This window comes from Monodelphis domestica, chromosome 1 (assembly GCF_027887165.1).
Source record: "Monodelphis domestica isolate mMonDom1 chromosome 1, mMonDom1.pri, whole genome shotgun sequence".
Lineage (NCBI taxonomy): Eukaryota > Metazoa > Chordata > Mammalia > Didelphimorphia > Didelphidae > Monodelphis > Monodelphis domestica.
The window spans coordinates 471,157,694-471,182,261 of record NC_077227.1 but is presented as its reverse complement, the minus strand read 5'-3'; the positions used below and the strand labels follow the sequence as shown (position 1 = coordinate 471,182,261).

General features: G+C 38.5%; 1 protein-coding gene across 1 annotated transcript in view; it reads right to left on the bottom strand.

Moving 5' to 3' along the window:
- Positions 1-24,568, bottom strand: part of OLFM1 (olfactomedin 1) — a 240,516-nt gene that overhangs the window by 80,928 nt on the left and 135,020 nt on the right. Inside the window, exon 6 of the transcript XR_008915365.1 lies at positions 13,463-13,625. The gene's annotated coding sequence lies outside the window, so the exon portion shown is untranslated. The remainder of the gene's footprint in view (positions 1-13,462; positions 13,626-24,568) is intronic.

The window sequence follows — 24,568 nt, the reverse complement described above, 5'->3', positions numbered from 1 at the left end:
GTAAGGGCTAGGCAATGGGGGTTAAGTGACTTGCCCAGAGTCACCCAGCGAGGAAGTGTCTGAGGCCAGATTTGAACCCAAGATCTCCTGTCTCTGGGTCTGGCTCTTGATCCATTGAGCCACCCGGCTACCCTCTCCCAACAACTTTAAAATAACACATCATATCAGACTCTGACATGGTAGAACTAATAAAAGTTCAAGGTGAGACATTTTTTCCAGCCCAAAATAACATAGGAGGTTGGCAGAAGAGGACTGTGACGCCAGGGTGAGGGCCAGTGGGAGTGCATATGGTGATGATACCAGTGGGCAGTCTTGGAAGTGGCATCAGCAGCAGAAGCTTTGGGAGCTCTCAGTTCAGAGATGTTAAAGGGGTCAGACAACTGGTCAAAAATGATTATAGGGACATTTTGCCGGCTCTAGGTATGGGACTAGGTACTGTTTGATAGCTCCATTATCCATATTCCATTCTGGGTCACAATTCCAGGGCACAGAAGAGTGTTTATGGTGAGTTTGAGCAAAAGGGCTCAGGGGTCCTGGCAATAGTTCTAGGGCAAAGAGGAACACTAACACCTGTGGCTATAGGGTAGCAGGGTATGTTGTCACAGTTTAAGGGAAGAGAGGAATGCTAGTACATAGAAGCAAAGGCCCTTCCTGGATAAAGACCAGACTACAGGCCAAGAGAGCAATCTCCCAGGATAACACCTCTTCCAGGATACCACCACCTTGGAAGCACCCAAAACTTGCAGACTCCTAGAACTAGCTCTGAAAGTAGCAATGTGAAAAATACTGAAAGTCTAGACAATGCCTCCCCAGTCCCAGGTGATTAGAGTGCAACATTAATATATAATTCAAATTTAAGAAATAGGCTGGAAAAATGAGCAAACAATCCAAAAAGAAGAGCCAAACTATAAAAATCTATTATGATGGCAGGGAAGATCAAGACACAAATTCATGAGAAAATAATATGAAGACAACTACAAGCAAAACCACAAAGAAAATTGCAAATTGAACACAAACCCAATAAAATTCTTGGAAGAGTTAAAGAAAGAGATAAGAGTAGTAGAGAAAAAACTGGGAAAAGTAATCAGAATAATGTAAAAAATATTTTAACCAAGTTCTAGAACTCCCAGGGAAGAGAAAAGGGAAAGGGATAAGAGGAAAGGAAAAGAAATAATAAAAGGGAGGGAGAATTAAGGGATAAAGTAGTCAGAATCAAAACAGACTTTTCAGGAGGGATAGGGTAAAAAAAGAAAAGAATAAAAATAAAATAGAATAGAGAAAAAGGTATAATTAGTCATCATAATTGTGAATATGAATGGGATAAATCCATCCCATAAAATGGAAGCAGAGAGAAGAATGGATTAAAATACAAAATTTAACATTATTTTATTTATTAGAGAAACATTTGAAACAGAAAGACATATATAGAGAGTAAAAATAAGGGCCTGGAATAGAAGTAACTTTTGAAGTCTGAATAAAGCATACCATTTTTTCACTTTATTTCCTTCATGCCTTTTTTATTTTATGTTTGATAAATGTCCTCTTTCAAGACATGGAGAATATAGACATAGGTAGTGCATGGCAGCACTGGTACAAGCTATATCAGATTATTTATATAGTCCTTGAGAAGTGAGAGAGGAGAGGAGGGAGATAATTTGGATCACAACATATCAGAAAATAATTGTTGAAAATTGTTTCTACATATATTTTTAAAAATAAAAGGAATTCCAAAACTTTAAAAAAAGGTTAGGGGCAGGGCTGGAGCATAATCTATTATGCTTCAGTTGAGATAAAAAAAAGGCAGGAGTAGCAATCATAATATTAGACAAAAGAAAAACAAAAATAGAACCAATTAAAAGAGAGAATCTGGGAAACTACATTCTGCTAAAAAGTACCATGTGCAATGAACCAACATAAAAAAAATTTCTTTACAGCACATATGTCTGAGAAAGGACTAATTTTTCAAATATGTAGAGAAATGAGTCAAATTTAGAAAAATAAGAGCCATTTCCCAATCACTGGATGATCAGGTAGTTTTCAGAGGAAAAAAAAATCAAAACTATCTCTAGTTATAAGATGAAATGCTCTAAATAGCTATTGATTAGATAAATGTAAATTAAAACAATCTGAAGCACCGCATCACACCTATCAAATTGGCTAACATGGTAGCAAAAGAAAATGACAAATGCTGAAGGGGAATGGGAAAACTAGGGATACTAATATGCTGTTGGTGGAGTTGAGAAATGGTCCAATCATTCTAGAGGATAATTTGGACCTATGCTCAAAGGGTTATAAAACTGTACAAATGCCACTACTACATCTTTATCCTAAAGAAACCAAAGAAAAAGGAAAAAGATTAATAGGTACAAACAGGTCCAAAATGTATACTTATATGTACAAACAGATATAAAAAGCAATTCTTTTGTGGTGGCAAAGAATTGGAATTGAGGGGATGTCATCAGTTGGGGAATAACTGAGCAAGTTGTGGTATATGATAGTGATGGAATGCTATTATGTTATGAGAAATGAGAAAGGGGATGGTTTCAGAAAAACCTGGCAAGGTCTGTATAAATTGATGCAGAGTGAAATAAGCAGAACTCTGATCAATACAATAAACAAGACAATTCTGTAGAACTCATGATGAAAAATGCTATCTATTTCTAGAAAAGGGATGGATGAACTCAGTGAAAATTGAAGTATGATTTTTTCACTTTTTATATTTGTCTTGCTTTTTGTGACATGGCTATTATGGAAATGTGGTTTGCATGATTTTATATGTGTAACTGATATCATATTGCTTGCCTTCTTAACAGTGAGGGGAGAGGCTAGAGGGAAGGAGAGCAATGGGAACTTCAAAAAATTTTAAGTGCTAAAAGCAAATAAAAAACAAATTTAAAACAAAAAGACTCTTGGGACACCCTGAACATCTATGTTACTGGCCGGAGTGGCACATATCTGTAATCTCTGTTACTAGGGAGTCTAGGGCCAGTGGCTTGTTTGAGCTTGAAAGTTTGGAGAGGACATGGGGTGTCCTCTCTAAATCTAGTACCTATATAGTTAGCCCCAAGTATCAGGGAGCCAATAGGCTATCCAAGTCAGAAATAGAGCAGGTCAAAGTTTCTATGTTGGTCAATAGTGGGATTGAGTCTACAAGTGGGTTGTACTTCCAACTCCTGAGACCCAAGGAGACCCAGTCTCAAAAAGCAAAAATGTTAAAACTATGTATATGTTGTCTCTCTCTCTCTCTCTCTCTCTCTCTCTCTATATATATATATATATATATATACATATAGATAGATTGCCAGCTCTTTGAGAGCAGGGACTATTTTTGCTTTTTTTATCCCTAGTGCTTAGCACAGTGCCCAGCACATAGTATATGTTTAATAAATGCTTATTGATTGATTGTCTATCATTTGCTTTTTCTTGGATGCTCTGGCCCTCCTAATGTAGTTCAAAATCACACAGCTTTCCTGACTGTTTTATGTAAGAAGTTTGGATTAAATAACTGAAATCTCCTTCATGCTTGACACTCTTTTCTCAGTATGAACTTCCTCTTTAGAGACAAAAAGAAAATAAGAGTTCCTTGTATCCTTAATTTCTACACATCTAGGCTGTTGAAGAATGGAGATAGTTCCACAACTATTTCATTATGGCTGCTTTTAATATTTTAGAGCCAGATCTATTTCCTGCAGTCATTCTCTGACATACTAGCTCCTACTATACTTATCTCTTCACAATTTTATGCCCTAGTTAGCATCCAGAAATCAAGGGAACCCATTCTTTGGGCAAGAGATAAGAACCAGCCCTTGTGTTATTAACAGAACCATTTTATTCAAGGAGAGGAAAACTCACCAAGAACTTTGACTGAGCTAGATGGGGGCAATAAGGTAGGAGGGGGAAATGATGCCCATTAAAACAGAATGAATCTTCTTTGCTGTTTGGAAAACTAGCTCTCATCCAATAGGCTTTGACAGTTCTAATGTTATGAAACTTACTGCAGAGAGACAAGACTTCTCTGCTGCCTCATGTATCCTCTTTCACATACATAGTGAGAACTGAACTAGTGGATAGCAACAGTCAGAAGTCTTAGTTGGGGATTCTTATTTTGGAGCTGGAAAGGACATTAAAACAGGATATAAAAAAACAGAATGTCAGAGAAGGAAGGGACCTTAGATCATGGAATGTCAGACTGGAAGGGACCTTAGGACACGGAATGTCAGAGATGGAAAGTGCCTTAGAACATAGAATGTCAGAGTTGAGAGACACCCAAGAGCATGGAATGTCAGAGATGGAAGGGCTCTTAGAACATGCAATGCCAGCTTAAAGAACATAGAATGTCAGAGATGGAAAAGACCTTAGCAAATAGACTATTAGACTATAGAACATAAAATGTCAGGCCATAGAATATCGACATAGAACTTTAAAAAGAGGGAACCTTGGAACAGAACTTTAGAAATTAAAGGACCTTTAGAATTTAGGCTATTAGATCTAGAAAGAACCTCAGAGATCACCTGAAAAAGTTTCTCATTTTGTGGCGTAGGAAAGTAAGGCTCAGAGAAGTAAAATAAACTGCCTTAGATCAGACAAATAAATAGTAGGAGTGTCTGAACTAGAACCCACATCTCCTAACCCAGCCCAGAACTCCCTATTGAATCCCACATTCACCTTCTCACCTCAATAGAATGACTATTAGCATGAATCACATAATGGCTCAGTATTTTGCCCTACATTGAAGAAAGTGGCTAAACTTTCATCTCCCTTCCCTATTAAATGAGCAAACTTAGCAGACTGAATGCTGTAGCCCCTGTCCCACAGGACTGAGAGCTTGGCGGGGTTTACAAACAGAATTCTTGATTTTTGGACTTGTAGCTAGCGGAAGGGTAAAAAGAAAAGGCATTTCAGAAGGAACCTAATCTGAGAAGGAGATAGCTCCAAGCTCTACTCCCCTCCCCCTACAAACAGCATTTTTAATCGCTTTTACCCTGAAGGACAAACATTATTTGGCAATTTGGATGTCTGACAGCTTGCTAGAGTCTGAAACATTTCTGTAATGTAAAAGGTCTTGGTTTTGTGAGCATTTCACATCTCTGTTTCTGCCAACCAACCTCCAGCTAAGGTTGTGGGAGGCTGCAATCCGGTGAGAGACTTAATCATTCCTCTTCAAGAAGGTACTCTTGCTCAATTGGGACTATTATATCAACAGCCTTCCTTGTCTGCTACTTCCTCCTATCTCACTCTAATCCATCTTCAAACTAATCTTGAGACACCACTTTCATTCTGTTTTTCTGTACTAAAGAACCCATGATGGCTCCCTATTACCACATCATAGTTCAAACTACCTGACTTTATTTGTATGGGTCTATGATTCACTGCTTCAACATTCCTTCGAATCTGATGAAGAGTTTTAGAGTCTGCATGATGTAGGATAAAGACCCTGAATTTGTCAAAGGGCCTGGGTTGGAACTCTGGCTCTTATATATGTGTGATCTTGGTAAGTCATTTACCCAGTAAATAGCAGTTGGGGTTAGATGAGATGATATCTGGGATGCCTTCTAGCCATAAATTCTATCATTTTATGGACTCATTCTATACATCCTACATTGTTACTTAAACATTTTTCAGTTATGTCCAACTCTTCCTGACCCCATTTGGGGTTTTCTTTTTTTATTAATTTATTTAGTCAATTTAGAACATTATTCCTTGGCTACAAGAATCATATTTTTCCCTCCTTCCCCTCCCCCTCCCCTTCCCATACCTGATGTGCAATTCCACTGGGTATTATGTGTGTCCTTGATCAGGACCTATTTTCATGTTGTTGATGTTTGCACTGGGATGTTCATTTAGAGTCTACATCCCCAACCATATCCCCTCGACCCATGTATTTAAGCAGCTATTTTTCTTTGGTGTTTCTATTCCCAGTTTTTCCTCTGAATGTGGATAGTGTTCTTTCTCATAGATCCCTCCAGGTTGTTCAGGATCACTGCATTGTCACTAATGGAGAAGTCACTTGGGGTTTTCTTGACAAAGATATTGTAGTGGCTTGCCATTTCCTCATTTTACATATGAGGAACTGAGGCAAACAGGGTTAAATGACTTGGCCAAGGTTATACATAGTAAGTGTCTGAAGCTGGATTTAAACTCAGGAAGATGAGTTTTCCTGACTCCAGACCCAGTGTGCCAACTAGCTGCCCATATATTATATATATATATATATATATATTTACATATACATATATCTTTCTCTCTCTCCTTTTCCTTCTTTCTCTGTATATATTTTATGTGTGTACATATATATGCACATATCTATGTATATATAAAGATATATTATATATCACTATATAGATCATACATGATCCCACGCATTTGACAATAAACATTTATTATACCTATTATGCCATAGTCATATGACCAAGGCATTGTACTAGATTCTGGGGATACACAATATAAAAAATGGAATACCTCTTCTCTGAAGAAGTATACATTCTACTGGAAATAAATAAGATATAATAATAGCTAGCATTTATTGAATACAAAGTTTGAGGTAGAGAGGTCACTAAAAACTTGGGGAGGAGATTAAGAAAGACTTTGCATAGTAATTAACACCTGAGTTAAGTTTTAAAGAAAGTCAGGGATCATAAGAGGCTTAGATGAGAAAGGAAGTTATTTCAGGTATTGGCAGCCTGTAACAGAGATGGAAGATGGATTGACATGTACAGGAAACAGCAAAAGTGGGCCATTTTGGCTATAATGCAGCCTATGAGATAGGTAGCAATAAGCCATGAACCCACAAAAATAGTCTTGAGCTAGACAATGAAGAGCTTTTAATGTAAAACATAATTGTTTGCAATTGTTCTAGAGATGATAGGGATCCATAGAAGCTTCTTAAACAGGGGTATTTACTGGCCAGATCTGCACTTTAAGAGTATCAATATAGCATGACAGGAAAGGGAAATAATAAGTGTTGGAGGGGTTGTGGCAAAGTTGGGACACTAATGCATTGCTAGTGGAATTGTGAATTGATCCAACCATTCTGGAGGGAAATTTGGAATTATGTCCAAAGGGCTTTAAAAGACTGCCTACTCTTTGATTCAGCCATAGCATTATTGGGTTCATATCCCAGAGATTTAAAAAAACTGGGCAAGGACCTGTTTGCACAAAAATAGTTTTAGCTGCACTCTTTGTGGTAGCAAAAAATTGGAAAATGAAAGGATGTCCCTTGATTGGTGAATGGCAGAACAAATTGTGGTAGATGATGATGATGGAATACTATTGTGCTATAAGGAAGCTTGAATTGATGGATTTCTATAAGAACTGGAAAAACCAACATGAACTGATATTCAGTGAAATAAGCAGAACCAGGAGAACATCATACACAGAGACTATAACTCTGTGAGATGATCAAAGGTAATTGACTTTGCTACTAATAGCAATGCAATGATCCAGGATAATTCTGTGAGACTTATGAGAAAGAACACTACATCTAGAGAATAAATGTGGGAGCAGAATTCCAGAAGGAAACAATGTGATTTATCACTTGTTTATATGGGTATGTGATTTGGGGTTTTGATTTTAAAGGATTGCTCTTTTACAAAAATGAATAATATGGAAATGGGTTCAAGTGAAAATATATATTTATAACCCAGTGGAATTGCTTGTCAAATCTTGGAGGGGGGTGGGAGATGAAGGCAGGGAGAAAACATTAATCATGTAACCATGGAAAAATAAAAAAAAATAAGAGTACCAACATGACAACTTGATGTAGGGCAAATTGGAGAGGGGGAAAGACTCGAGTCAAAGGCCAAATAGGAGCCTATCACAATACTCTAAGCCTGAGATGTTGAGGACCTATGCTATGGTCCTTTATGAGATAGATAAGAGAGATGCTATGGAGATAGAATTTATATAGAGAAATCTAAATAAATATAGAATAGTTATAATATTTAATAATCATTTAATTCCATTCATTTAATAATAACCAACTAATTCAAATAATTATTTATCATATTATATTATAATTAATTTAAATGATTAAATTAATAATTTAAGTAATTTATGTTTATTATAATTCATACATAATAAATTAAATCAATAGTTTAATAACATAAAATTAATATAAAACATAAATAATAACTATATTAAATAAAATGTAATAGACAAATAATAAATATATATGAATGTATATAGCTTGTTCCTGCCTAGTTATTTGCATGTTGTCTCCACCATTAGATTGTAAACTCCTTAAAAACAGAGGTAGTATTTTACCTTTCTTTGTGACTCCAGTACTTAGTATGGTACCTGATATATAGTAGGTGCTTAATAAATATTTATTGACTAACATTTGGCAACTTTTGAGGGTTGAAAAAGAAAGAAAAGAGTTGAGAATGAGTTTCATACCTGGGTGACTGAAAGAAATATGTTCTCGTCAAATAAGGAAAGTTAGGAAGAGTTATAAATTTTGGAGAAAAGATTATGAATTCCATTATGGACTGAATTTGAGATGCCTAGATGATATCTATCTGGAGATGTTTGATGGATTGCCATGATGAAGAACTGGACTAGAGACAAAGTTGGGCTGAATTTAAAAAAACTCTGGAAACAATTGATACAGAGATTGTCATTGACCCTATGAGAGCCGATGACATCCCTGAGAGAAGGAGTAGAATTTGGATTGGGAAAAAAAGAGGGTAAATGACATAACTTTGGAAAAACCTCAGAGTTAAAGGTCAAGACAATGATGATGGCCCAGTAGAGGAGATGATCAAGGATCAATCAGACAGGAAGAAGAACCAGAGGAGAGCAATGTCACAAGATGAGAGTACATTCCTCAGGAAGGAATGTTCAAAGGTGTCAAATACTCAAAGAGGTCAAGAAGGATGAAGTCCAAGAAAAAGGCATTGTTTTTAATGATTAAGAAGTCACTGATAATTTTGGAGAAAGCAGTTTCAGTTGAGTGATGAGACTGGAAGGCAAAATGAAATGGGTTGAGCAGTGAATAAGAAGAGAGGAGGTTGAAACATTGGAGTACAGACAACATTTTCTATGAGATTGGTTTGAAAGGGAGGAAAGATGGAAGATGATAGCTTGAGTTGAGTAGTAGAATCAAGCAAAGGTTCTCCAAGATGGGGATAGCTGGGCATATTTAGAGTCAGAAGGAAAAGAACTAGTGGATAGAAAAGGGAAAGAGAGAATGAATTACTGAAGGAGACAATAACAGATGAGATAGATTTAGGGGTACAGGTAGAAGCTTTGACTGGGAGATGTAGCACCTTTTAAGGAGAGACTAAAGGAAGAGAAAATAAGGCATAATGTGAAGTAGTTTTTAACAGATGCTGTTTCCTAGGACATGGTACTCAAAGAGTGACAACGATTCTAGAAGTTATTCCAGTTGGGCACTTATTCATAGGATCAAAAATTGAGAGCTAAAGGGACTCTATAGACCTAGTTTAACTTCCTTATTTTATAGAACAGGTCATTGAGGCCTAGAGAGGTGAATTTCTAGACCTAAGGTTAAAAAGGTAGCGATTGGCGAAGGCATAATTTGGACCTAGATCCTGTGTGGGATGATGGATTGAGCTTTGGGCCTGGAGTCTGGAAGACCTAAGTTCAAATCCAGCCTCAGGCACTTACTAGTTGTGTGACTCTGGACAAATCACTTAATCCTGTTTGCTTCAGTTTCTTCATTTATAAAATGAGTTGGAAAAGGAAATGGTAAATCATTTCAGTATGTTTGCCAATAAAAATTCAAATGGGGTCCTGAAGAGTTGGACACAACTGAAAAGTCTTAACAACAGCAATAACAAAACCCCCTAATTCCGAATTAAATTTTTTTCCTACTGTACCTCACTGCCTCTTCATTAAGAAGTGAGCACTCAATAAATGTATTAAGTGCCTACTGTTTGTAAGTCTATGTGCAAACTGTTGGGGACAAAAAGATAAAAACCAGGGGCAACTAGGTGGCACAGTGGATACAGTCAAGCCTGGAGTCAGGAGGATCTGGGGTCAAACCTTGACCTTGGACACTTCTTAGCTGTGTGACCCTAGGCAAGTCACTTAATCTTGATTGCCTAGCCCTTGTCCTTGTCCTTCTGTCTTAGAGTTATTACTAAGACAAAAAATAAGGGTTAAAAAAAAGTTAAAAACCAAACAGTCCTTACTCCCCCATATCTACCTAACTCCCAACAAGGGCTGACCCAGTACTTTGAAAAACTGCAAAGTAGACAAGGTATACCTTATATTTCCTTTCTAAAGTTTCTCTCATACCTTTCCCTATAAGAAATGACCCCTGATTGTCTGGTTCCTCCCAGAACCTAGGGGAGGAGACTCAGGTCAACCATATCTTCATTCCTCCCCCTGCTGAATTGCTTACTGAAAGCCTAGGAGACATTTTTGAGACTATGTCTTGAAACTAGGAACCCTCCTTTACCTCCTACCTCCTTTTCATATATTTTATTTCCTCATTAGAATGTAACTTTCTTGGGAGCAGGGACTTTCTCTGCTTGTATCACTTATTATTGCCATTGCTTAGCACAGACTCTCAAGTCCAGTGACAGAATGATAGGGGGAATATTTTTAGGGAAAAGAACTTTCTGGTACCTCTCAAAACTCATTATGCAGTTATCTGTGGGGAAGGCTAGTGCAGTCCTGGGCCTGCTTGAATTTATGAAAAATTACAGATACTATTGGGTACAAAAGCAAATTTGTCAGAAATAGACTTAATTACAACTGGAATAACTTAGATTCAACCTCTCTTAGGATTCCCAGAGTTGGTGATTTTAGAAGAAAAAAAAAGGATCTTAAATCTTCTATTTCCTGATAGATTTTCTATTGCAATTCATAGTCTTCCTTTGAGTATAGAATGTCAAAAAAGGATTGATTGAAATGAAAATGCAATGAAGAATGGCCCCTGATTGAGGAATTCTCTCTACAGAACATTTCAATATCTACAGCAACTGTCTAGAGATACCAGCATCCCTGATCAATTCAAAATTTACAGCCTTCCTACTAAAATTTCTCTTCACAATCTATCATCTACTCAACAGATGGTGTTTCTTCAGGCTACCTTTAATAGCCAAAAAAATTAAATCAGTAAAAAGTGAAAAACTTCTCTGATATTAAAAGTCATTAGTAGCTTCAGGAATCTGGTAAATTTCCATTAACTAAAGAAATTCTTCTATGAAAAAGTTCTGGAAATGAGATTGCTGTATTTAAACTGTAGCTTTTTGACCTTGGACCAGACTTGGATGGCTGGACTTGTAGTCTCACCATCATTTTGCAGAAATTAAGTGACTTTGTAAAGACAGTAAGTAGAATTGAGTCTAGGTTTAAAGAGAGTTGTTACATAGGGGATGCTATGGGTAGAGGTAACATTCCTGGGATGAAAGTTGGTCTTATACTACTCCAATTCTTGTTTTTACTGAATCTTTACTGTATGTCCAGCCACGACCTAAAGACAGAAGAAGATATAAAGCTCAGGATTACAGAACTTAAAAGTTGGAAGGGTCTTCAATTGCCAAATGGTTAGACCATAAATGAAAGGAATCTCCATTAAAACATACATGACAAGTCATCATTTGTCCTCTACTTGGAGTTCTCCATATCACTTCTTCAGGTAGCCTATTTCCTTTTATACAGCTTTAATTGTTAGGAAATTTTTATCTGACTAAATTTTCCTTTTTTCAGTCTCTATAGAATGACTCTAATTAATGTCTCTCCCACATGAAAGTCCTTGCAATACTTGAATCTCCTTTTCTCTAGATTAGACATCTTACTTTCTTCATCTGATCTCCTTCTGCAGTGAATTCAAGACTTTGCACTAACTTGGTTTACCTGCTTTTGATATTCCCAGTAAGATCCTACTTGAACTATGGTGCCCCAAAACTCATCACAATGGTTAGATGAGTCCTGAGAAGGGCAGAATACAGAGGAATCATTACTGCCCTAGACTAGAAAGCTGTGCTTCTCTTAACACAGCCCATGATCACATTACCTTATTTTGGCTATCACACCACATTGCTAACTCATATTGAGCTTACAACCCACTAAAACTTTCAGATCTGTTTCAGAACCATATCTCTCCCATCCTGTGTGTTAAGATTTTTTTTTGGAAACCAAGTGGTACCTTACATTTATCAGTATTGAATTTTATCTTATTAGATTCAGCCTAATTTAGCTCTAGCCTGTCAAGATTCTTTTGGTTCCATATTCTATAATTCACTATGTCAGCTACCCCTCAGCTTTAAGTCATCTGCGAATTTGATGAGCATACAATCTATGCCTTCATCCATGTGATTTCTAAAAATGTTAAACAGCACACGGTTAAGCACAGGTCCTGAGTGTAGTCCACAGTGATACTGAATGATTAGGACAACAGTTTGAGTCCAATCATTGAAATGGATTTGAATTTATCTGACTTTTATTATCCTCTAATTCCCAGCTCTCCATCTTCTCTTAAATGCATATAAAATTTAGATAAACTATAGCCACAGAATGCTTTATCAGTACTGGTTTGGAAATCCTACCCAAAATTCTAGCAATTAAGATTAGGTTGGCAGGACCTGTCCTTGATGAAGCCATGTTGGCTCTTTGTAATCACCACATTCTTTCCTAACTGTTTTCCAACCATCTCTTTAATGATCTGATCCAGAATTCTCTGAGAAATCAAAATCCAGCTCACTGCCCTATAGTTTTCAGACTCTATTTCTTCCCTTGTTTAAAAACAAAGACTTCATTTTCCTTTCTTCAATCTAGTGGTAGCTTTCATGCTTTCTGTGGTCTTTCAGGTATCATCGACACTCAATAATAGCATATAATGTTCTTTTACGAACTCTGTATGTTTGTGTGTGTGTGTGTGAGAGAGAGAGAGAGAGAGAGAGAGAGAGAGAGAGAGAGAGAGAGAGAGAGAGAGAGAGAGAGGGAGGAAGGGGGAGGGAGAGAGGGAGAGGGAGAGGGAGAGAGAAAGAGGGAAAGAGACAGACAGAGACAAGACAGAGACAGAGACAGAGAGATAGAATGAGATCCTCCATTGATGTGATCCCCACTGAGAAAATGACAGACGCTTTAACTTCTTGAAGTATAATCTGTCTTGTCCTTGACAATTTCCCAGTGGCTAATACACAGGCCATTCTGAAAATTAATCAATTGTCTAGGCAAATTTAAACGAGCTTCCTTCTTCTTCCATCTCCTAGTTAAGCCCAGTGGCTGACTCAAAGATGGGAATACTCACATCCATACCTGTACCCAACCCTCCTCCCACACCTCCAAGGAGACAATTAGTCAGTGAAAGGAACATGGTATACCAGGAGCCTGAGACTGAATATAAAGCAAAAGATAAACATCCCAGATGAAGAAAGTGTTTATCTCATCCTTTCAGCAAGGACCATGCACAACCAAAATCACCTTCTAATACCATCAGCACATAGGGCAGACCAGAAACTTTTTCTTTCATTGTCTGGCTGTGCCTCACCTGGGTGTCTGTGGGTATCAGAGAGGAGAGGGTTCTAGGCTCATTGGATAGCCTGAATTCTGGAAAGAAGACTGTGAGTCCAAGAGACATGGACCTCCCACCTGGAGTTCTTCACGACAGCATGAGGCTTTTTATAAGCACCATCTGTGCCTGGAACAAATGCCTGTCCAAATAAAAGGAAAGCTGTTTAAGGTTGTTAAAATGATGAACAGCTCAAGAAGAAGGAAGGAGTGGTGTGTGTGTGTGTATGTGTGTGTGTGTGTGTGTTTGGGAACCCTAATGAACTTTGCCTTCCCTGTTCAGCATAGGTCAGTAGAAAGAAGGTTAAGTTTGGAACTCTGACCTTGTGCAGATCATTTAACTCCACTGGACCTGTTTTCTCATCTGTTAAATAAGGGATTGGACTTAGATGGCCTTTGAGGTTCCTTCTGGCTCCAGAACTATGATCTGATGATTCTACGAATTGTTAGCCTAAGTTAGAAGACTTCTCATATGGGATATCTCTCTCTCTCTTTTTTGAGATATACTTGACATATGTTTGAGATAATTTTTTAAAAATTTCACAGATGCCAGTTGAACTCAGAGTGGTATTTCCTTCCCCCTTACCATAGTGTTTTTGAAATTCTCTGCAATTTCTTAAAACACTAATCTGAAAAATGGATCCTTGGAAAGAAAGTTGACTATTGCTTACTTTTTTCCCACAGGCAATCTTTAAGAATTCAATTATTTTAGTGATCCTTAATTTTGTCAGAGTGGGTATTCATTCTTCCAATGCAGAATGTGACCACCTTGCACCTTAGGTGATTTTTGAAAGTTGCTATAGGCAAAAAAAATTTTTTTTAAATCATTGTATAACCCATCTCTTGATGAGTTTCTATGAACTTAAATGGTATGGTCCTTGGAAAAGGACATCACCTGGGTTGATACTTGAAGGTCTTCCTTAGTTTGGCAAAATCTGCCACCAGTTGTTTTCTACTGATATAACTTCTAGAAAGAGTACAAGCTTACCTTCATGGACTAATGAGGCTTTAGAGAAAGATTTCCACAGAGATAACAAATAATAATAATAATTGTAGCTTAAATGTATATTTCAAGGCTCTTGAGAAGGTGTCATGACTTCTCACTTCTGGGGTTCCAGGACCTTTGACATGCACAAGAGAATGGCTCTAGGGTGGTTAAGTGGCTCAGTGGAGAAAGAGCCAGACCTGGAGTTGGGAGGACCTGGGTTCACTTCCTAATTGTGTGACCCTGGGCAAGTCACTTAATCCAAATTACCTAGCCCTTGCTGCTTTCTGCCTTAGAACTAATACTTAGTATTGATTCTAAGACAGAAAGTAAGGGTTTTAAAGAAACAAACAAACAAGACAATGGTGCTAGAAGAGCTTTGAAGGTGTTGTCATGGATATAGTGTGACTGTCATTATCACCTGAACTAAGTTCACTGGGGACACTGGGCAGATTGTTGTTTTTGTGGCAGCCCAAACATTCCAGGACAAGATAGGCACCACCACCACCTTCATCATTACAGCTGATCTTTATAGAGGGCTTTGAGGTTCCCAAAGTGCTTTGCATGCTATTGTATTTGACCCCCAAAACAATCCTATGAGACAGGTTCAAATAGACTCCCCATTCTATAGAAGAAACTGAGACAGAGACAGACTAAATGTCTTTCTCAAAGTCAAACATCATGGCATACATGGATAGAGAGCTCCATTGGAAGCCAGAAGACGTGAATTCAAGTCCTATCTCTTATATATACAGACTCTTACATATACAAACTGGACAAGTTATTTAGAAGTAGGTGTCAGTATGTGTCCCAAGGAATGTCTCCTCTAAGCCAGGGCACCCACAGCACAGTCCTAAGTCTGTTGTTCTTTCTACTATATTATACCGTCTCTCATACTTGCTGAATATTGGTGCCATTCTTCGGCAATCCGTTCTGTGCAATTTTGTTTGCATGAGGGAGGCAGACATCTTTCTGCAGAGACCAGGTCTTATTTTCACTGCCATCAAAAAAGAAGGCTCTGTCCACTTTCCCAGTCATGTAGGTTCCTCTCTCCTCCCTCACCGCATTACACAGTTTGATGCTCTACCCATTAAAGGGCTAAAGATTAGTCTAGCTCTCCACTTAGCTCTCACTCCCCCAGCTGAGGGAATCAGAAAGATCTTCCCACAAACTTGACCCCTATTTACATCTTTTTTAGCTCCTCTCCATGGAGTCATGTAATCCAGTCCCCAAGTCCCATCTTAGTCCTTACCTATCCCATTCCTTCCATCTTGCTTTGTGTGTTTATTTTAAAATTTAATAAACTGCTACTTCTGCATAAGAATGGATACTCAGTATTGGTTCCAAGGCAGAAGAGTGGTAAAGGCTAGGCTTGGGGTTCAGTGATTTGCCCAGGGTCACCCAGCTAGGACATATCTGAGATCATATTTGCACCCAGGACCTCCCATCTCTAGGCCTAGCTCTCTCTATCCACTGAGCCACCCAGCTGCCCCTTTCCTTATGTGTTTTTGAGCACATAGCTGAAAAGACTAATTACTTTTACTAAGTGGGAAATTAGCCGCCCAGTTACTTCTATTATCAAGCAATTTGTTTTTCTGGAATCTAAAAGGCTCCAGATGATTTTTCTCCCCCACACCAAACAAAACCATTTCTTTCAAACCCACATAAAGCCTCCTTGTTATTCTCCCCACACACAACCCCCACCTGAGCCAGATTCTTTCTGTGGTGTCCAAGGTGACCAGGATGCTAGCTCATCGAGTTCTTTTCTTTCTTCTTTTTTTCTGCCTTCATGTTGAACCAACATCCCTGAGTTTACCAACAGTCCCATTTATGGCTAGAATTATTTGCTAAGCATAAATGCATCATTTCTCCCACTTGCAGCTTAGTGGGGTGTAATGTGCAGAGTTAATATTTTTTAGTACATTATTAGCAAGTTCCTAAACATCGGGGAAAATAAAAATTCTCTAGTTCTTTTCAGGCAGTTTAACTCTCCATTGGATCAAATGTAATATAGGTTTTAGTCCTTGTCCCCGTGTTTTCTTAGAGAACTTTCCCTGAGCTTTAAGAAATCTTGGAGGGTCAGCTGGGTGGTTCAATGGATAGAGAGCCAAGCCTGGAGATGGGAGGTCCTGGGCTCAGATCTAGCCTCAGACACTTCCTGGTTGTGTGATTCTGGGCAAGTCACTTAACCCTCATTGCCTATCCTTACCACTCTTCTGCCTTGGAACCAACATTTAGTATCAATTCTAAAACAGCAGGCAAAGAAAGGTTTCTTAAAAAAATAGAAAAGAAATTTTGTAATTTGGTCAACCTGCTCAATGACATAAATCATTTCATTTCATCCTCATGTGACTTTTGCTTAAGAGGGAAACTGAAGGAAGCTCCATTTAAAATTGCAATTTCACCATCTTAAAAAAATACCACTTTCTCCTACAAATCCATTTCCATGTCCTGACATTACTAAAGCACTTCTCTTAACACCCTCTTTAATATCACTCTGTACTCCCCAATGCCAATTCAGGCATCTCAGCAGGCCAGAGAATGAAAAAATGCCTCCAATTGGTACGCTAGATTAGAATTAGAAGTGACAGTCCCACAAAGCTTTACCTGGCCTTCAGTTTGACTGACAAGCCTACTCTGACTGGTGACTTGCTATTCAGAAGCCCACAGCCGGTCCTATTAGGAAAGGTGACCCTTTACTCATTTCTTTGCTAAGAAGCCCACTGTCTGCTCTAGGAATGGAGGCAGCAGGCTGTAGGAATATAGGACGGGCAGTCAGGAAATCTTAGTATTAGCCTTCGGCACGAACTGTCACTGGTTGTATGACCCTGGACAAGTTTAATGCCATCTCTGAGCCTTAGTTTCCTCATCTGTCAAATGGGATAACCCTGACCACATGGCTGACTTTTAAGGATATAAGATATCCATTTTTTTTTTAAGTAAAGGACAGGAGCAGGTGGCTTAGTGAATAGAGAGCCAGGCCTGGGATGGGAGGTCTTGGGTTCAAATCTGACCCCAGACACTTTCCAGCTGTGTGACCCTGGGCAAGACACTTAACTCTAATTGCTTAGCCCTCACCAGTCTTCTGTTCTGGAACTTATGCTTAGTATCAATTTTAAGAGAGAAAATAAGTGTTTAATAAAAATTAAAGCGTATGACAAAAAAAGATATTAAGGTAGAAGATATAGTGGAAAAACACCAGCTCAGGGTCCAATCCAGACTCTGTTTGGGCTCAGAGCTTATATTCCTTGGTCAGGATAGCACGGATACATTTTTTTTTTCTGTCTCTGTTTTCTCATCTATACAATTTCTCTTGTTCATTCATTTCAGTCATATCTGCCTCCTTGTGACCCCATTTGAGGTTTTCTTGGCAGACATACTGGAGTGGTTTGCTGCTTGCTTCTCCAGGTCATTTTACAGATGAGGAAATTGAGGCAAACAGGTTAAATGACTTTCCCAGGGCCACATCAGCTAGTGTCTGAGACCAGATTTGAAATCAGGTCTCCCTGTCTCCAGACCCGGCACTGTATCCACTCCACCACCTCACTGCCCATCTCTGCAATGCTTGTCCAGCTTGTCACCTAGGTCTGTTTCGAGATATTGTCAAACCATAGTCTACTGGAGTGGAGAGGGGTTTCCGTGATTATCCTTTGCCTTGTAGTTGTTTTGTTTCTGCTTCTATATGTACGGCTTGTGTTTCTGGACAGAACAGAAACTCCTTGTGGACAGGGGCTATTTTATTCTTGTTTTAGTATTGCTAAGACCTGGCACAGGACTTGGCAGATATTAGGTGCCTCAAAAATTTGTCGTTTGAACTCATCCAATTTCTTCATTATATAGAGATGTAAAATGAGACTCAGAGAACTGAATCAACAGATAAAGAATTTCGTACACGAATTTCGCTTATCTTACCCAACTTTCTTTTATGGAAAAACCTTTTGTGGACAGTGGCAGCTTAGTTTTATGGAACCCCAATTTTACCTTTGTCCCCTGGGAACTTGTCTTGAAGAAACCTCCAGACTGACCCTCGTCCCAAACTGAATAAGAAATCATCAAGCATCCAGGGAGCCCCCTAGATGTTCTCAAACCTTATGTGCCCTTTTGGTCTTCTTAGTTTCTCTTATTGTATCTAGGCCTCTCCCAGGTACCCTAGCCTTGGCCTCCAACCTCTTTCTCAAGCCTCCATGTAACCGATCAGTTGTCCTTCATTTTATATATTCCCCAAGATATTGATATAAACCCGAGTTCTTTAGTTAGATGGAAATTTCCATTGGTGGTTTTTCCCAGTGACAGTGTTCCTGGAGTCCCACACTATGTGGCACATCTATGACTCTGCGTGGTGGCCAGAATAACATTGTCTCCCTTGTCATGGTTGAAAATGGGTTCTATTGGGACTGCTTTGGTAGTTTTGTGTTTTTTTTAGGTTGACATCAGTAAAGCACTATGAAAATTCAAAGTGTTATTGTTGTTATTATCATCCTCATCAGTAATGACAAATTTTATTTTCTTAAACTAGAGACTGGTAGGGGAAACACTGGATAGAGTACTAGGTCTGAATGTCAAGAAGACTTGAGTTCAAATCTAACCAACTATGTGATCCTGGGTAAGTCACTGAAGCTCTTTCTGCCTTCTCTTCCTCAACTATAAAGCAGATGTCCTAACACCAACAACCAACTTTGAGTTGTTGTGGGGATCAAATGAGATAATATTTGTACAGCTCTGACCACAGTGCCTGGAATTATAGGTGCTCAATAAATCCTGTTCCCTTTATCTGTGCCACACTCTACTCCGAGGGTCACACAGGAACATGTGTGGTAACAAGAGCTATACATTGTTGTTCAGTTGTTCAGTCATGTCTGATTCTTCATGACCCCATGGGCCATACTATCCATGGAGTTTTCTAAGCCAGGATGCTGCAGGGGTTTGCTATTTCCTTCTCCAGTGGAATAGGGCAAACAGAGATTAAGTGACTTGCCCAGGGTCACACAGCTATTAAGTTTCTGAGACTAGATTTGAAGGAATTCAAGTCTTCCTAATTCCAGGTCCAATACTTATGTCAAGTTAATATTATTATTATATTTGCTATAATAAAATAACATTATATTATTATTAAATGATGCCGAATTAGCACATCAAAGAGGCTTAATTTTGTCATGCTGTATCAATCCCCTTATTACATAGCCTGTCAAGGTAACAAAAACCAAGAACAAAAGTAAAAATAAGTAGAACATAAATGATTCAGAACAACAAGATGGAAAGGAGAAGCGATAGGTATAAAGATGTTACTTATTTGTGTTTTCATAAACATCTAATCTCTTCAGACAACAGATAAAGCTCCTCATTTGTGCCTTGCATTGTTACTGAAAATCACAGATCCAGTAAGAAAAAAAATCTCCTATATCTTCCCCTTCTTTTTTACTTCCTTAGATGTGTTCAGGGCAATGAAAATAGAAATGAACAAGAAAAATTATGCATCCATATTATATCCCTTTTGGAGATGGAGAGGAGATTTCCCTACTTCTGTGGAGGGCATCACCAGTTTCTAGTTAACTTGGTTTGCAACCTTGATGGCTACTTAGTAGCCAAGTCCTACTGATTTTACCTCCACACCTTTTAAATCCATCCCCTTCTCTCCATGAATACCACAACTTTTCCCAGTTGAGGTCCTTATCGCCTCCTACCTAGACAATGACAAGAGCCTCCTAATGGGTCTCACTGCCTCCAGTCTCTTCCTTCTCTAATAGATCATCCCCACAAGAACCAGGTTGACATTCCTAAAGTATAGGTCTGACCATGCCACTCCCTACCTCAGAAAAGTTTGGTGAGTCTCAATTGCTTTTGTTACAAAATATAAATTTTTATATTTATATCTGTAGTCTGGCTTCTCCCAATCTTCCCCAAAATTATAAGTTACTCTACCCCCCCCCCCCCTGCACTCAATATTCCAGCAGACTGGCTTGCACAGTATCCTTTTCAGGGGTTTTAAAAAAAGAACCAGCCTGAACCAGTTCAGGAGAACTGATGAGTAAATTTTTCAGTGTGAGTATTTACACTTTATAAATCAACAAACACTAAAAATCAGAGCTTGATGTATTGTTTTGTTGATTTATAAACTTAAGAAAGTGGTGGGGAAAATGTTAAATAATGCAAAACTTTTGAGTTGTGACTTCATTTTAGTGAGGGAAGAGGAGAGCTGGTGGTTAAATATTTACTACACATTCCTGCCATAACATTATCTTGCCCAACTTCATGCCTTTGAATAGCCTTCCACCTTGCCTAGAATGCTTTCCTTCCTCACTTTGCCTCCTGGGATCCTTAACTCCTTTTAAGGTCCAATTCAAGTACCACATTCTACAAAAAGCATTTCATGACCCCTCCCCCCCATCCCTAGTTATTAGGGGCCACTAAGATTACTCTGAATTTATTTTATATGTATTATATTTATTTACTTGTCTACATGTCATAGATACCCCTTCAGCAGAATGTAAACTCTTTCAGGGCAGGGACTATCATACTTTTATTTTTTTTTCTCTTGAAGACCCAGTAGACACAGTAGGTACACAGCATGGCACAGTATAGGCATCTAAAAGATTCTTGCTAAATTGAATTGATCTGAATTAATCATTACTGTAATTGAAAGTAAAGATTTTTTTGAAGAAAACAAAAAAAAAGGATTAGAGAAGAAATAGCTGGTTAAGAAGATAATGTTTGCATTCAGAGGAAGAATTGTAGGAATAGAAATGCAGAAGAAAAACAACTCCTTGATCACATGGGTTAATGGGGATATGATTGGGGATGTAGACTCTGAATGATTCCCTTCATGCAAATATCAACAACATGGAAATCTTGATCAGTGACACACATAAAACCCAGTGGAATTGTGCATCAGCTATGGGAGGGAGGTGAGGGAAAGAACAAGAATCTTGTAACCATGGAAAAATATTCTAAATTAATCAATTAAATTAAATTTTCCAAAACTAAAAAAAAGATAGTATTTAGCAATATGATTTGGATTTCTGGAAAATAGATTAAGATATAGAAATGATGAGGGCAGTGGGTGGCTCATGGAATCGAGAGCCAGGCCCAAAGATGGAAAATCTTGGGTTCAAAACTGGCCTTAGATACTTCCTGGCTGCGTGATCCTTGGCAAATCATTTAACCCCCATAGCTTAGCCCTTATACTTTTCTGCCTTAGAATAAACACATAGTATTGATTCTTAGATGGAAGGTAAGGGTTAAAAATATAGAAATGATGATGAGCTCTTTGAGGCAGCAGCTATCTTTTGCCTCTTTTGTATCCCCAGGACTTAGCCCATAGAAGGTGGTTAATAAATATTGATCGACTGAATGAATAAATGATAGATTCTTAGCTAGGGATGGACTTCTTATATATACATGTATATCTGTATCTGCATAAGCAAATATATGTGTGTATATTTATGTGTAAATGAGAAGCTGATCCCAAGAGAACTTCTTTAAATGGAAAAGGAAGGAAGAGATGGGAAAAAATGTCCACATATATCTGTTAAGCTAGATAATATTGGATAGCATAATCCTTAGGAAGAATAGCAGTGTAAAGGCCAGCAACAGAACCACCAACATTACCAGCTCCTGGCCAAACTTTACTGATAGTGTTAAGGTCTGGGTTTTCACCCACCACCAAGGAAGTCCAGACAATGTAATCAAGCAAGGAGAAAGCCTTTATTGGGAAAACTGATAGGCGCATCAGTGGGAACCTCTACCATCAGAGTTCCAAGTTGCTTCTGACAGTCTGGGGTTTAAATACTTTTTCATGAATAACCTTTGTTGGAAAGTTGCTTTTTGCACCTGGGGTCTCAGTGCTGTAGTTTATCAGGGACCTTGGACAGGCCCCAGCACAAGCCCCTGTTAGAAAGTTGCTTTTTGCACCTGGGGTCTCGGTGCTGAAGTTTTATCAGGGACCTTGGACGGCCCCAGCACAAACCCGGAGCTTATCTGTCTGTGGGTCCTTGGCATTTTTCCTGGCTGAATTTCTCAGGGCAACTTTCAATTTTGATCTCCCTCATTTCCAACTTCTTTTTCTCTTAGGGGGGCAGAGGGGGTGCCTGGCCACTGAGGCTAGATCTCCCTCAATAGCCACTGTGGAAAGGAAACAAGACTGACAGTTTGTGGGGGAAGGGCCCAACTAGGAGTGGCAATTGGGTCTTGTGACTAGCACTTCCTTCCTGGGGGGGGGGGGGGGCGGGGAACTGGCTTCCGGGTGTTGGAGGAGAGAGGAGTTTGTTCAGCCCAGTCTAGAGTGGCATGCTCTTCTTGGTTCAGCCCAAAGACACAGGCTTCTAAAGGTTAGAATTGTTCTTCTTTGCTTTCTGTGTACTGCTAAGATTCTGAATTAGAACGAGAGTAGACAGGAGTGGGACAAACTCTCCGCCAGCCTCTGGGGCCTGGCCTCAGGTCTGAAGCTGAGAAAAAACTCCAATCCCAACTGAGTTATTAAACTTTGTTATTTGAATTCCCAGTCAGATAAGTGGACTATCATTTCTGGTCATAGAGGGAGCTGAATTTCAGTTTCAGTCATTTAAAGACAAACCGTCCTTATTGGACCTCTGCTGTTTCCTCTCAGCAGGGGGCATCTCCCTCCCTTGCCTCTCCAAGCACTATACCGTCTCTTCCCTCAACTACTCCATACCCCATACAAACCTCCCATTTATCCCCCTGTTTTCCAATCTTTCTATTTCCTTTCCCAATAAAATATTACAGTTTTTAGCAGAGCCAGCTAGGTTTTCCAACCTATTTTTGTCAAGAATTTGACAAAATCAGGCCTGCATACATTTCAAAAGCCTGTGTGACTGTGAAAAGTAACCATTTTGAGAGCAGTGCTGAGTGCAACTAATCTGCCTAGTGATGCCACGCCCAAAAGAAACCACTCCTCCTGAAGGGAGGAGGCCAGACTTAAAAACATTTTTTTCTGTTGCAAAAAGCTTTTCAAGATACAAGATGGCAAAGAAACTATTACTTGCCATGGGTAATCTAGCCTGGATTGCATATTTCTTTTATATATATATTTTTTACTTATTGTTTGTCACGATTCCGGATTATATTTATTTTCTGCTTAGCATCTATGAAAGTTTGCAATGGCTGAATATAAGTATGTATCACTTGATTTCATTCATTCCCACATATGCTGGAGCATTATTCTTTGTAACCAAATTATACTATGCCCTAAAAAAAGGTGTGCATCTAATTTTTGGGAAAAAAGCAAAAGATAATGAAATGGCTGTGACGATTTTAGCCATAAAAGAGGAGATGATGCAACTAAAGGAAATGATGAAGCAACTAAGTGAAGAGATACAATGTGGCAAAGGTATTAACACACAACAAGACATACCTAAAAATAACAATGTAGTTCAGCAAGAAAATACAGATGGGGCTGAAGGGGGAATACCAAAATTGCCATTAAGAGATCAAACAAGCCTACAACCAGATAGTGGCATAATTAATATTAAAACACATAAACCATTTACAACAGCTGACCTTGAAAGTCTGAAAAGACAGATGCCTTCCTGGTTTTCAGAACCAATGAGATGTTTAAAAGAATTTAAAAGAGAAATTAGGCTTTATGACCTAGATTTCCAAGACCCACTGAAATTCTTCTCTCAGAATTATTTTCAAAAAGGGAAAAACAACAATTCCTTGATGAAACTAGAAAAAATCCAAATTTAACATCATGGCCAGAGGAAGGAACAGACTTAAGAGTTATCTAATAATGAAAATCTACGTTACCTAAGGAAGGCCAGAGAAGATCTATTAGAGGCAATGAAAAGTTTTTCAAAAAGACCAGATACTTGGGGAAAATTTGAGAGATTGAGACAGGAGAGTGGGGAACATCCATCAAAGTTCCTCGATAGAGTGATTGAAGTAGCAGAGGATGTGCTTGGATTTGAAAATTTAACTGAACAAAATCTCCAACACATAAGGAGACAATTTGTTAAAGGCAGTAACACACCTATTAGATCATATTTTAAACTCCAGTGCCCAGATTGGGAAACACTAAGTCTGGAAGATTTAAGAAAAACTGCAACTTACATATTTTCAGGTCATAAAATAATGCTAGAGGAAAAG